We start from the raw sequence: 15,648 nt of genomic DNA on the forward strand, positions 1-15,648 counted from the left end.
CCATCTTTCAACAAATGGTTATAGAGACACTACAAAGTGCAAGGGAATTTTATCATGGTTGTGGACCTCAACAAATTGTTGATATTCATCAAAGACTTTCACAAATTTAGCTGCATCTTTGAACAAAGTGGGCCATCAGAAACCCACTAATAGAACTTTTTTTTATGGTGTGGTGTCTGCCAAGAAATATTTGTTCAGTTTTGGCTGAGTGGGCTTGCTCAAGGACACAACAGATTCGAATTCCTAAGGATTGTGCCTTATGATCCTATCTTGGCATAACCCTACATTTAATTGGTAAGGAGCGGTACCTTTTTGAAAAGGCTCCATGCTCTATTGGGGAAAACCATTAGCCAAATAATGGGCAATCTCTTCGGCCCGTTCCAAAACAACGTCTCTATTGTTAGGTAGTTCGTCTACTCCAACCGGTGGTTCTTCATTGGAGATGCGTGATAAGTGATTGGAATGCACATGCTGCGAGCCTTTTTGCACACTGAAATCGAACTCTAATAGGATGTGCCATCAGGTTATCCTTCTTATCGTGCAATGCTTATTGACTAAGTAGAGAAGCACCAACCAATGGTCTACAAAAAATACAAATTTGTTTGTCAAAAGATGATACTGGTATTTCTTTATAGCATCCACCACCATTAAGAGTTCTTCCCTTTCTATGATGGTGTAGTTTCAGCATTGTTCAATGGGTAGGGATGGAAAAGCTGATAGGGAAATCCATATCATACTCTCTTGGTTGTATCAAAGCATAGTTAAGTGAAAAAGCCAAGTGTATCCTCTATGGGGATGCCCATTAATTTATTTTGAGATATTTTATTTTGGATGCACCTTTTATTTATATCATCTACCCCAAGATTAATGTGTTTAATCAAGCTGTGTGCACTAGTATGATGTTCACCAAGATTAATGTGTGTAATCAGCTATGTGCATTGGTATGATATGGTTTAGGGTTTAGAGCTCGTGACCCTACCAAGATAACAAATTTCTCTTCCTATCTTGGGGGCCAATGGGTAGTACCCAATTGAGTTCGTCTATGTATGGGGACAGGAACAGTAGTGTGGAGGAGAGTGTATTCAAGTGAGAGTGTGGAAGTTTAAATACGGATAGCATAGTCTTGCATTTGTAGTGAGTAGCAAGCTTACGTGATTTAGCATAAATGAATTTTTGAAGTTCCTTATACTATGTAGCATGCCTCTGATCTAGAGAGTGAGTAGTTTACTGTGTTGCTTCTTGTATTGAGCCTCTGGGTATTTTCTATAATATTCATACTTATGGACTCTCTCTCTCTCTCTCTCTCTCTCTCTCTCTCTCTCTCTCTCTCTCTCTCTCTCTCTCTGTGATCAAGAGCTATAAAATCATAAAAGATGTTCATGGTTCTATCTCTTATCCGCATCAACATATCCCAGATGCTGTCTCTGCTTAAGAGTTGTAAAATGTTAATGTACGTTTCATGGTTCTATCTCTCATCACATCAACATAGCCTAGATGTTGTCTGGACTCTAGTCTAGATAGCAAAAAGTTTACCAAGGCTCTAGATTGGTGTGATGCTAGCCACCACCTTATTACATTAGGCATAGTCAGATAGCATGGCTAGAAGATGCGTCTGAGTAGATATGCCAAATACAAGATTTTGCCAAATAGGCTATATGCTACATGGGCGGCTGTTATCTCATAATGGTCCACAAGTAGGATCTTTCACTACATAATACCTTAAAACTCAAATTGCACTACAACAGGGATAGTTAAGAATAATGTATTACGGAAGTCAGACAATAGATGATAAAGCCCCATGCCCATGTGCTTCTATGAAGGAAGCTTCAATGGCTAATCTAGATTTAATAAGATGAAGGCTATATGTTAGTAGAAGCTAGGGAGTAAAATAATGAATTGTGTAGAGAAATGGGCTAATTGTGTATCTCCATAGGCATATAGACACAACTCTATAGGTCCACGATCATAGTCAGTGTCACGATCAGTGCGATGGTGTAGACTCATTAGCCCATAAAGATAAATTGCTAGGCATGTTTTGCACCTCCCATGGCCATTGGGGACCCAAAACATGGTTCATCCAAAAGGATTGGGGTTTGGTATTTTGTTGCGTGCTCCAATTGGTGGCATGGTGTATGCTAGACCTTCCTTTCGGTAGTACCCATATTTTCCATTGCCCTTCATAGTAGTAACCCTTGTGCCCAGGGCATAAATTTTGGTACTTATCATGAAAATATCGATGTTCCTAGGGACTGATAGGTGGTCTTGATTCTGGAAGGTTAGAAATGTTAGCAGTATTAGTGCTAGCTGGGTTAGTTATCAGAAAGGCCACTTGTGGCGAGGGGCTGAGGGAGTTTTTGAGACAATGAAGGTTGATCCTCCTTAGGCAAGGCTTTTAACGAAGCTTGGTCACTTACCTCTACAGTCAAGTATAGAATAGGCCTCTTTTTAAATAGCTTGGTTAAAGTGTGGGTTATTTTTAGATATGTGATGGGTTGGATCACTTATTTTATGGGAGAATGGTTTTTTGGTATTAACGTTTGACAAGAAATGGGCTCCTAATCTTCTATAATCAGTGCAGTTCCCTGTCCGGCGGCTAGTTGTAAGGTAGCACTTTGCGAATCCTAGTCTATTTGGCATTGATTGTGCCCCATTCATCCTAGTCTATTTGGCATTGATTGTGTCCCATCCATCCTCATCTTCTATAATTAGTGCAGTTACGTGTCCGATGGCTAGTTGTTGTAAGGTAGCACTTTGCGAACCCTACTCTATTTGGCATTGATTGTGCCCCATTCATCCTCATCAGAGGATCACTTCTTCATGCATGGTACCTACCTATAGGCATAACATAAAACTTCCCTTCCAAGGGGTTATTTCCAATGTGAAACATACAGTGAATGATCGATCCTATGCATGAGGTTTTGAATGTGTCTACTCCTTCAACTCCTGTGTTTGTGGAGTGGATGTCAACAAATATTTGAAGCGCACACCAAGTTGCTGCACAGGATAGTAGGTTATGTCTAGCACCCATGTCGGTGACCATGAGCTTGCGCGAGGCTATTTTCTTTGTGGTCCCATGAATGTTTGTGTGCTTCACCTCCTAGTCCTCTTCTTCTAAGTCATCGACTTAGGCCATATCCACCCATTTTGCAACATTTCTTGTCTATTCTTAGCGTCTTGCTGGGCTTTACATTTTAGTGCACCTTCTTTTATTTTCTCTTCTTTCTTTTGATGAAATAACCTTTAAGACATTCATAGTTAAAGGACCATAGTAGCGTCTAAGTTTGCTACCGTTTTGAAGAATTCTTGTATTTCCATAGTGCAGTGATCCTTACGGGGTGAGTTTGCACACAAGGAATGGTCCAATACCTTTTAGACATTTATAGCCTTTAAGACGTTCATAGTTAAAGGACCGTAGTAGCATCCAAGTTTGCTACCATTGAAGAATCCTTGTATTTCCACACTACAGTGATCCTTGTGGGGTGAATTTGCACACAAGGAATGGTCCAATCCCTTTATACTTTAACTTACACTTTTGGTTTTGTGCTATACATGAAAACCATGTCCCTGACTTTGATATCTTTGTCTTTGAGCTTTTTATTAAACCATTCATTCCTTGCACCTCAACCTTCAACTATCATTCTTTAGACAGTTGGCTTCTTTTAAGCGTTCAAGTTCAAACAATCAATTGGTCAGTATATTTTCTATCAATCTTTCCTTGACAGTGATTCTTAATCTGGTTACAAAGAAATCATGTCATTTGTTTCGTATATCAAGTTAAAAAAATGTCATGTGGATGGGATACCTTGTAGGTCAGCTGGTAACTTTCGTTCCCAGTCAGATTACATGAGGCTTCCACTATCCTGGGAAAGATAGCACATATGATCTTATTGGTGCTTTTAGCTTGGCCCTTATCTTGGGGTAGTAAGCTCAGAATTTGCAACATGCTGCCATGAATTTAATTAATAAGAACTAGATTACATCATTGATGAAGTGAGTCCATCTATCGCATGATAGTTAGTGCGAGTGGGATACCCAAATCTAGTAATTATATTGTAAAAGAATTTGGCTTTTGCCGTGGCATCAGCCTTTGTGGTGGTAGCATGGGCCTTAACCCATTTGGTGTAGTAGTTCATTAGCACAATGATAAATTGCGCTTGCGTTCTTGGAGCTGTTGGACTAATCATTCCAACAAAGTCAATGCCCCATCTCTCAACAAATGGTTATATCATGGTTTTGTGAACTAATCATTCCAACAAAGTCAATGCCCCATCTTTCAACAAATGGTTATAGAGACACTAAAAAGTGCAAGGGAATTTTATCATGGTTGTTCTGGACCTCAACAAATCGTTGATATTCATCAAAGACTTTCACAAATTTAGCTGCATCTTTGAACAAAGTGGGCCATCACAAACCCACTAATAGAACTTTTTTTTAGGATGATGTGTCTGCCAAGAAATATTTGTTCAGATTCGGCTGAGTGGGCTTGCTCAAGGACATCAACAGATTCGAATTCCTAAGGATTGTGCCTAATGATCCTATCTTGGCATAACCCTACATTTATTTGGTAAGGAACGGTACCTTTTTGATAAGGCACCATGCTCTGTCTTGATTGAGGAGTCTCTATTGGGGAAAACCATTAGCCAAATAATCTCTTCAGCCCATCCCAAAACAACGTAGAGTTTGAATAGTAGCAGCGAGTCTGGTAGTTCGTCTACTCCAACCGGTGGTTCTTCATTGGGGATGCATGATAAGTGATTGGAATGCACATGCTCTAAGCCTTTTCGCACACTCAAATTGAACTCTAATAGGATGTTCCATCGAGTTATCCTTCTTGTAGTGCAATGCTTATTGACTAAGTAGAGAAGCACCAACCAATGGTCTACAAAAAATACAAATTTGTTTGCCAAAAAATGATAGTGGTATTTCTTTATAGCATCCACCATTAAGAGTTCTTCCCTTTCTATGATGGTGTAGTTTCAGAATTGTTCAACGGGTAGGGATGGAAAAGCTGATAGGGAAATCCATATTATACTCTCTTGGTTGTACCAAAGCATTATTAGGTGAAAAAGCCAAGTGTAACCTCTATGGGGATGCCCATTAATTTATTTTCAAATATTTTATTTTGGATGCACCTTTTATTTATATCATCTACCCCATGATTAATGTGTTTAATCAAGCTGTGTGCACTAGTATGATGTCCACCAAGATTAATGTGTGTAATCAGCTATGTGTACTGATATGATATGGTTTAGGGTTTAGAGCTCGTGACCCCCGAGATAACAAATTTCTCTTCCTATCTAGGAGGCCTATGGGTAGTACCCAATTGAGTTCGTCTATGTATGGGGACAGGAATAGTAGTGTGGAGGAGAGTGTATTCAAGTGAGGGTGGGAGTTTAAATACGGATAGCATAGTCTTGCATTTGTAGTGAGCAGCAGGCTTACGTGATTTAGTATGAATGAATTTTTGAAGTTCCTTATACTATGTAGCATGCCTCTGATCTAGAGAGTGAGTAGTTTACTGTGTTGCTTCTTATATTGAGCCTCTGGGTATTTTCTATAATATTCATGCTTATGGACTCTCTCTCTCTCTCTCTCTCTCTCTCTCTCTCTCTCTCTATTTGTGTGTGTGTGTGTGTGTGTGTGTGTGTGTGTGTGTGTGCTCAAGAGCTATAAGATCATAAAAGATGTTTCATGGTTCTATCTCTTATCCTCATCAGCATAGCCTAGATGTTGTTTGGACTCTAGTCTAGATAGCAAAAAGCTAACCAAGGCTCCAAATTGGTGTGATGCTAGCCACCACCTTATTACATTAGGCATAGTCGGATAGCATGGCTAGAAGATGCTATGACTGAGTGGTCGATATGCCAAATACAAGATTTGCCAAATAGGCTATATGCTACACGGGCGGCTGTTATCTCATAATGGTCCACAAGTAGGATCTTTCACTATAATACCTTAAAACTCAAATTGCACTACAACAGGGATAGATAAAAATAATGTATTACGAAAGTCATACAATAGATGATAAAGCCCCATGCCCATGTGCTTCTATGAAGGAAGCTTCAATGGCTAATCTAGATTTAATAAGATGAAGGCTATATGTTAGTAGAAGCTAGGGAGTAAAATAATGAATTGTATAGAGAAATAGGATGATCATGTATCTACATAGGCATATAGACACGACTCTATAGGTCCATGATCATAGACAGTGTCACGATCAGTGCGATGATGTAGACTCATCAACCCATAAAGATAAATTGCTAGGCATTTTTTGCACCTCTCATGGCCATTGGGGACCCAAAACATGGTTCATCCAAAAGGATTGGGGTTTGGTATTTTGTTGCATGCTCAATTGGTGGCATGGTGTATGCTAGACCTTCCTTTGGGTAGTACCCATATTTCCCATTGCCCTTCATAATAGTAACCTTATGCCCAGGGCATAAATTTTGGTACTTATCATGAAAATATTGATGTTGCTATGGAATGATAGTAGGTGGTCTTGATTCTGCAAGGTTAGAAATGTTAGCAGTATTGGTGCTAGGTTAGTTATCAGAGAGGCCACTTGTGTCGAGGGGCTGAGGGGGTTTTTGAGATAGTGAAGTTTGATCCTCAAGGCTTTTAATGACAGTCAAGTATAGAATAGGCCTCTTTTTAAGTAGGTTGGTTAAAGTGTGGGTTATTTTCAGATATATGATGGGTTGGATCACTTATTTTATGGGAGAATGGTTTTTTGGTATTAACGTTTGACAAGAAATGGGCTCCTAATCTTCTATAATCAGTGTAATTCCCTGTCCGGTGGCTAGTTGTAAGGTAGCACTTTGCGAATCCTAGTCTATTCGGCATTGATTGTGCCCCATTCATCCTAGTCTATTTGGCATTGATTGTGTCCCATCCATCCTCATCTTCTATAATTAGTGCAGTGACCTAACCGATGGCTAGTTGTAAGGTAGCCTTGGGAAGGGAAGTTTTATGTTATGCCTATAGGTAGCACTTTGCAAACCCTACTCTATTTGGCATTGTCCATTCATCCTCATCAGAGGATCACTTCTTCATGCATGGTACCTACCTATAGGCATAACATAAAACTTCCCTTCCAAGGGGTTATTTCCAATGTGAAACATACCAGTGAATGATCGATCCTATGCATGAGGTTTTGAATGTGTCTACTCCTTCAACTCCTGTGTTTGTGGAGTGGATGTCAACAAATATTTGAAGCGCACACCAAGCTGCATGGGATAGTAGGGGTTATGTCTAGCACCCATGTTGATGACCATGAGCTTGCGCGAGGCTATATTCTTTGTGGTCCCGTGAATGTCTGTGTGCTTCACCTCCTAGTCTTCCTCTTCTAAGTCATCGACTTAGGTCATGTCCACCCATTTTGCAACATTTCTTGTCTATTCTTAGCTTCTTGCTAGGCTTTACATTTTAGTGCACCATCATTTATTTTCTCTTCTTTCTTTTGATGAAACAACCTTTAAGACATTCATAGTTAAAGGACCATAGTAGCATCCAAGTTTGCTACCATTTTGAAGGATCCTTGTATATCCATAGTGCAGTGATCCTTACGAGGTGAGTTTGCACACAAGGAATGGTCCAATACCTTTAAGACATTCATAGCCTTTAAGACGTTCATAGTTAAAGGACCGTAGTAGCGTCCAAGTTTGCTACCATTGAAGAATCCTTGTATTTCCACACTACAGTGATCCTTGTGGGGTGAGTTTGCACACAAGGAGGCATGATGTCATTTGTTTCGTATATCAAGTTAAAAAAATGTCATGTGGATGGGCTACCTTGTAGGCCAGCTTGTAACTTTCGTTTCCAGTCACATTACATGAGGCTTCCACTATCTTGGGCAAGATAGCACATATAATCTTATTGGTGCTCTTAGCCTAGCCGTTATCTTGGGGTAGTAACCTGAGAATTCCCAACGTGCTACTATGAATTTAATCAATAAGAACTTGATTACATTGTTTAACTTGATGAAGTGAGTCCATCTATGGCTTGCTAGCTAGTGCGAGTGGGAAGTGAGTGTGGTGTACTCATAGGCTTACACCCTGTCATGCCATATTTTGCCAACATATCCAATGCATATTGGCGTTGCACTAACCATGTACCTGCATTGTCTTTGACCACTTCAATTCCAAGAAAGTATCTCAACTCACCCAAGTCTTTCATGTCAAACTGCCCACTCAATGCTTTCTTGACATGCATCACATTTGTACCATGATCACCTGTGATAATCAAGTCATCCACATAGATGACAAGTAAAACAATCCCATGATCTGTTTTCTTCACATAGAGTGAAGAATCTGCTGTAGAAATCTGAAATCCAAGGGAGAAAAGATATCTGATCATCTTATCACTCCAAGCACGAGGTACTTACTTCAAACCATATAATGCCTTTTTCAATCTGCATACATGAGTGGGATATCTTGGGTGTACATACCCTTCTGGCTGTGCCATATACACTTCCTCTTGTAGATCACCATTTAGAAATGAATTTTTGACATCCATTTGATGCATTTCCCAACCATTATCTGCAGCCATAGCAATGACTGCTCTTATTGTTCCCATCTTTGCCACTGTACTAAATGTTTCATCATAGTCCAATCCTTGGCTTTGTGCATAACCCTTAGCTACCAATCTTGCTTTATGTCACTCAATGGAACCATCAGACTTGCATTTCACTTTGTAAACCCATTTACAACCAATGACATTTTTGTCCTATGTGGTAATGCAACCAAATCCCATGTGTCATTATGAACCAATGGGTCCATCTCAACATCCATTGCTTTCTCCCACACATGCTTTCCAATAGCTTCTGTATAGCATGTAGGTTCCACATGCTTCACCAAAGACGTCATATATGCATAATGCATAGCAAAATCACGGTATGTCAACCTGTCAAAACTGGATATCTGACCCTTTGGGATCTCCGCAATGCATGCGGATCACTCTGAACACCTGTCACTCTAGCATGTGGTGGCACATATCTATCCTGCCTAGCATCAGGTGTGCGTAAAATAAGTATGCCAAGCTCCTCATCCAAACTCTCTGAACTGGATGACTCATAACCTGTAATTCCAATTCCTTCAACCTTCTTCTTTCCTTTATCCACAGCACTACTCCCAGTGCTCATGCTCTCATGCCTCAAACGTCCTGACCCATGGATGTACAGTACTACTCTCAGCTTCTGCTGTGCTGGCCCAGACATAGAAGTAGAACTAGAACTTGCTTGTGGGAAGGAAATTCATACAATTTGATATTCAAACTAAAATTCGTAAATTAGTAATTGGGTCTTCAAATGGAAGTACCACAATTGTATGGAATCCCTGACTTGCTTGAGGCCTAGACATGATGGTATTTACCTTATAGTTCTAAGAACCATGACTACCCGTATATACCGAGGGTATAACTGTAGCTCTTTACTGGCAGTATATACGAGTAAATCTAAGATTTGGATTTATAAGCATTAATGCTATCCAGATGATGAATTCAAATGTGGTTGATATGATTTTTAAATTCTGGTTGAGAACTGATGAGTTGATTTGGATTCTGATAACCATCGAGGAATATCACCAGGCCTTTGCCCTTCTACTCAAATATTCACCACCTCTTGATGAAGAGCAACTCATGGCCAGGTTCATTCGAGGAATGAACGAACCCTTGGACACATTGGTTAAAAATGCCAAGCCAGTGTCCATGGCTGAAGCAGTAAGAATGGCAAAAGATTTTGCCAAAGCCTTTGTAGTAAAGGTCTCACCAAATCCTGCACCCTCTAACTTTAAAAGATTCCAAGCCCAGGGAAGTACTTCCAACTTTCCACCCCCAAAGAGGCAGCAAGGTCTGAATCAGAATCAGGATGCAGGAAGATTCAGAAGTGAAGGAAGACCCTTCCCCCACCAGAGTACTTTCTCAGGAACCTCACCGCTTTCAAAAAATAAGAAGGATGAGCTCAGAACTGAAAACCGATGTTTTGGATGCCAGGGTTTTGGTCACCAGTTAAAAGACTACCCGACTCCTGCCATGTCAAGGGGACAGGGAAGTCAAGGACCTCGAATTCAGAGATCAACCCCTTCATTCCAGTCTAATCAGGCCGTCTCGCCCAAGCCAGGGAAACCCCAGAAGAACTCCAGCTCAGCCATCTGCCTCTATCCAAAGTAATCTCAGAACTCCTTCCCTGAATTGGGGAAACAAAAGAGAAAGAGTTCTACCTCAGACTGCAGCCAGAGCAGTCACAATTTCAGATGTAGCAGAAGAGGAAAAAGGGCAGATCTATGCTGCAATTAAAAATCAAGGGCCTAACCAGCAGTTCTCCGTCATCCATACTTCAGCAGAGTATCAAGGTAAGCCTTTTAAGCTTTTGATTGATTCAGGCAGTTCTCATTCATTCATTTTCCCTGGATGCTTGCATAAGCTAGTCTTAGAACAGAAATCAGGGAAACCTATGCAAGTTGAATTGGCCAGTGGGAAGACTCTTTTCACTCACCATGAGATAGATCTTATCCAGTTCAATCTAGATGGTAATGTAATCGACTGTCAGTTCAAAGTCTTACCTCTAGGAGTTTTTGATGGAATCCTTGGAACGGATTGGCTCCACAAAAATCAAGGTGACATACACTGTCACAATGGAACCATTTCCTTCCATGACCTTCACGGGAACAAAGTCCATGGAACTGGAGTTTCCGGATCCCCAGACCTTCAGTTAGTAAAAGCTTCCAGGTTACTGAAAGGACTTAGGAAGAAGCAGCAAATTTATGTTGTCAAAATGAACCCAGTAGACTCAAAGCTTAAAGCTAAAGAGCCAGAATGGTTAAGTGAATTTGATGGTCTATTCCCAGCGGAGCTAACTGAAATGCCTCTAATTCGGGAAATAGATCATGTGATTGAATTGACTCCCGGAGCTCAACTAGTAGCCCTATACTCATACAAAATGCCTGTTCCTGAAGCCATCAAACTCAAGGAACAGCTTAGGCAGCTGTTAGAACAAGGGTTTGTAAGACCCAGTGTTTCACCTTGGGTGCGCCAGTTCTCTTTCAGAAAAAGAAAGATGGAACACTTAGACTCTGTGTGGACTACAGAGGTCTAAATCAGTTGTGATAGTTAAGAATAAGTATCCTATCCCAAGGATTGATGAGCTTTTGGACAGGCTAAATGGAGCTCAGATCTTCACAAAAATAGATCTCAAATTCGGGTATTACCAGATCAGGATCAATGATCCAGATATACCAAAAACAGCCATCAATACTCGCTATGGGCATTATGAATTTACTGTCATGGTTTGGATTAACTAATGCCCCAGCTACATTCAATCGCCTAATGCAGGACATCCTCAGAGAATACTTAGATGACTTTGTTCTAGTTTTCTTTGATGACATTCTGATTTACTCAAGGAATGCAGCCGACCATGAGACTCATGTCCGAAAAGTTCTTGTGATTCTAAGGAAGCATCAACTCTTTGCCAAAAAGAGCAAATGCACTTTCTCTGCCGACCACGTTGAATACTTGGGCTTTCTGGTATCCAAAGATGGAATTTCTCCAGATTTCACAAAAATCCAAGCTGTCATAGATATTGGCCTGAACCAAAGACAGTGAAAGAAGTCAGAGGATTCTTGGGATTGACTGGTTGGTATAGAATTTTTATACCAAAGTATGCTCTCATAGCTTCCCCCCTGACTAACCTTCTCAAAAAGAATATCCCATTTCAATGGTCTGCCAAGTGCCAAAGTGCTTTTGATAAGCTGAAGACCACCTTGGTAACCAGTCCCATTCTGAAGCTGCCAGATTTCTCTCTACCCTTTGAGGTAGTAACTGATGCAAGTGGTTTTGCCCTGGGAGGTGCACTCATGCAGGAAGGTCATGCAGTGGCCTATGAATCCCAAAAGCTCAGAACGCATGAGAGGAATTATGCTGTCCACGACCTGGAATTGCTTTTAGTAGTCTATGCCTTAAAGTGGTGGAAACATTACCTACTGGGAAAAAGATTCACTTTGATGACAGATCATCAGAGCTTAAAGTGGATCTTTACTCAGAAGGACCTCAACATGCGCCAAAGAAGATGGATGCAGACCCTGTAGAAATTTGATTTTGAAATCAAGTACCGCCCAGGCAAAGAAAATGTGGTAGCAGATGCCCTCAGCAGAAAAGCCTCCTTGCTTGCAATTACTGTAATATCAAATCCCTTGATTATTGAAGCAAGAGAGAAGATCATGTAGGATCGATTCTTTGGCCCTATTGCTACCCTACTTATGCAGGAAAGCAAAACTCTGCAAGAGTTGAACAGAGTTCAAGGGTACAGCCTGGATGATGGCATTATGTATTATAATCGCAGGCTATGCATTCCCAATGATGAGGGAACTAAGGACCAAATTCTGAATGAAGCCCATGACAACCTTATTGCAGGACATCCAGGTTTCATCAAGACCTACATGTCCGTAAAGAAAAGCTTCTTTTAGCCTGGTTTGAAAAAGGATGTACTGAATCATGTACGTCAATGTCTGACATGCCAGAAAGTCAAAGCTGAGAGAGTAAAAATGCCTGGGAAGTTACATCCATTGGACATCTCCCAGATGAAGTGGGAATGTATCAGTATGGACTTCATTACTGGATTACCTTCAGTGCAATCAGGTTACAACTCCATCTTCGTGATAGTCGACAGACTAACCAAAGTTGCCCATCTGATTCCAGTAAAAGAAACCTACACTGCAGCGGATGTGGCTAGAGTGTTCCTCAAAGAAATCTTCAGATTGCATGGCCTACCCAAGAGAATTGTAAGTGACCGAGATCCCAAATTTACTTCAAGGTTTTGGACTGCATTTTTCAAAGCAGTGGGAACTTTCTTGGATGTCAGCACAGCTTATCACCCTGAGACCGATGGTCAAACTGAAAGAGTAAACCAAGTAATTGAAGATATACTTCGGTCATGCTGTAGCAAGGAACCCAAGAAGTGGCTAAGCTATCTGCATCTAGTCGAGTTCGCCTACAATGCTTCTTATCACCGAAGTATCAGGATGAGCCCTTTTAAAGCTCTATATGGACAAGATTGTTTAACTCCATTAACTTGGTCTGACCCATTGATTAGGGTCGAGATGTCCAGACAGATGCTTGACGACATGGAGCAGCAGATGCAGTCAATCCGTAAAGATATTAAAGCTGCCCAAGATAGACAGAAGCAATATGCAGACAAGAAGAGGACAGATAGAGAATTCAAAGAAGCAGATATGGTCTTCATTCGAGTATGGCCCAAAAGAAGTTCCTTATCTCTTGGGAAGTACACGAAGTTATCACCCAGATATTGTGGGCCATATCTGATTACAAAGAAAGTAGGTGACTTAGCCTACGAGCTTCTTCTACCTCCTCATCTCAAAGTTCATAATGTATTTCATCTAAGCCTTCTAAAGAAATATGTGCCAAACCCAAATCATATGCGTGATGATGAAATCCTAACCTCTTCAACCCAAGGACAGATGGAACTCCAACCTGAAGAAATTCTTGATGTTTGAGAAAAGATTCTCAGGAACAGAATTCTCAGAGAATTATTAGTAAAATGGAAGTTCTATCCTTTTGAAGATGCCACCTGGGAGAATGAAGCCGATCTGTTGCGAGATTATCCCAAGTTTACGAGATGAGGACATCTCGCGTTTTTCAAGTGAGAGAGAATGTAAGATTCCTCCCCAGCCTCTCAAGATGTCCAGCATCTTCCCGTGTAATCAAATCCCTCTTTAGAAATATAAAAGATCTTATTTCTAATTGTTTTAGCCTAGAGAGAGAAAATATTCTAGAGAGAGAATTTTTAGATTTTGAATATTTTTGGATAGAAAAATATCTCATCTTATTAAAATGAACTCCCCTGAAATAGAAATTCAAAAAGAAATTTCCAATCAATTGGAATTAATTGGAAATGGGTATAAAGAACCTTAGCCTAAGGGTCTAGATTTTCAAAAATTTGAGATTATGGTCCAATTAAGGTTCCTATGGGCCAATAAGATCAATCCATGTGTGGGGAGGAGATAAATCCAATTTTGTAAAAGAAGATACCCAAAATTGAGTAAATGTTCACATAAGATGAATATGTATAAGGTTTATTAGTAAGAAACTATGAGTAATATTAAAAATATGAGATATTTTGGGTATCCAAAAATGAGTAAATGCTCACATAAGATGAAGAGTTGAATATGTACAAGGTTTATTAGTAAAAAACTATGAGTAATACTAAAAAAATGAGATATTTTGGGTATAATGATTCCATTTTGACACATATGTAAGGAAGGGGAGTCCCTTAAAGGAGGTGCATACTTCACATGCTTGAATGAGTTTTAAACTAAAAAATAATGTGATATTTTTATCTCTCCTCTCTCTTGAACTAAACCAAATAAAAAAGGAACCAAACTAGGTCCAAATCTAGTCCAAATTCAACCAAACTGAAATTAAAAAATTCTAGAAATCAGTTAGCTTTGGTTAGAGCCTCCCTCTCCTATAAATAGAACATGAGTCCTTTGAAGAAAAAAAGAGAAGAATTTTACTATACTAGAATTATGCTAAAATAATGCTAATTTTTATTATTCTCTGAAATTCTCTCTAAATTGGAAAAATTGAAACTTCCCTCTTTCTTCAATCCCCATTGGTGGCTCCATCAACATACTTAACTAATTGATTGGTTGGGGGCCTCTACCGCGAACAAAGAATCAAGAAATTTGTAAGGTAAATGGTGAATTTTGATCTTTTCTATAATTTCTCAATGTTTCTCTCTTCTCAACCCCTCTCAAGCTTGAGAAGCTTAATTGGAATGGTTTTTGAATGCTATTGAAGTTAATTGATGAATGGTAGTGAAGAGTTACATAATTTGATGAATGCTATTGAAGTTAATTGATTAACATCAGTCCAACCTAACCCCATCCAGTCCCATGGGTTAGCTAACCGCCCAACCACTGTAGTGATGGAATCCAATTAAGAATTTGGTTAGATTTTGTCCCGGGTACCAAGGAAAAGAGTTCCCAAGCCCCCTAGCCGGAAATTCATGCAAACATGAAATTAGTCACACCACTTACACACCCAATATGAAATTGCCTTTTTCTCAGCATCAACTAACTTTAAAATAATCCTTTAATGAAACCATTATGTCACTGATGATAATCCTTGAAATTTTTGATTGAATCCATATTTCCAATCGTTCATTCGACGGCGTACTTATGGCATCATTGGCAACCAGAACGCTCACCACCTGTTCACTCAGGGGCCTTTTCAATAGTTCCTAGCTCATAGTACCCGGTAATATTTTCACATATATAAATCAAATGGAATCCTTGTTGAAGATTAGCAAGATCAATCAACAGATCCATATAAGAGAGCCATGGACTCATCCGTTGAGGACCAGCAAGGTCAATCAACCAGATCCATGCCCGGTTTCAGAAAACAACTCTTACTCCTTGTTCCAATATCTTCCACGATGCACGTGTGGGTATCTTCGGCAACCCAGAGCCCGAGCACCGTATGGTCAGCACCCTCTAGGATCCTTTGCAGGTGACCTAGCGCTTCACTCATTGGCCGCTTCCTTGGTCCCTCATCCACCGTACTGGAAGCTCACCATTTAAATCGAACCGAGGCTGGTCAAGACCTCGATCGAACTTGCTACGCAAGACGTCCTCCATT

Source organism: Cibotium barometz, chromosome 25 (genome assembly GCF_041138505.1).
Source record: "Cibotium barometz isolate CiBa-2024 chromosome 25, ASM4113850v1, whole genome shotgun sequence".
Lineage (NCBI taxonomy): Eukaryota > Viridiplantae > Streptophyta > Polypodiopsida > Cyatheales > Cibotiaceae > Cibotium > Cibotium barometz.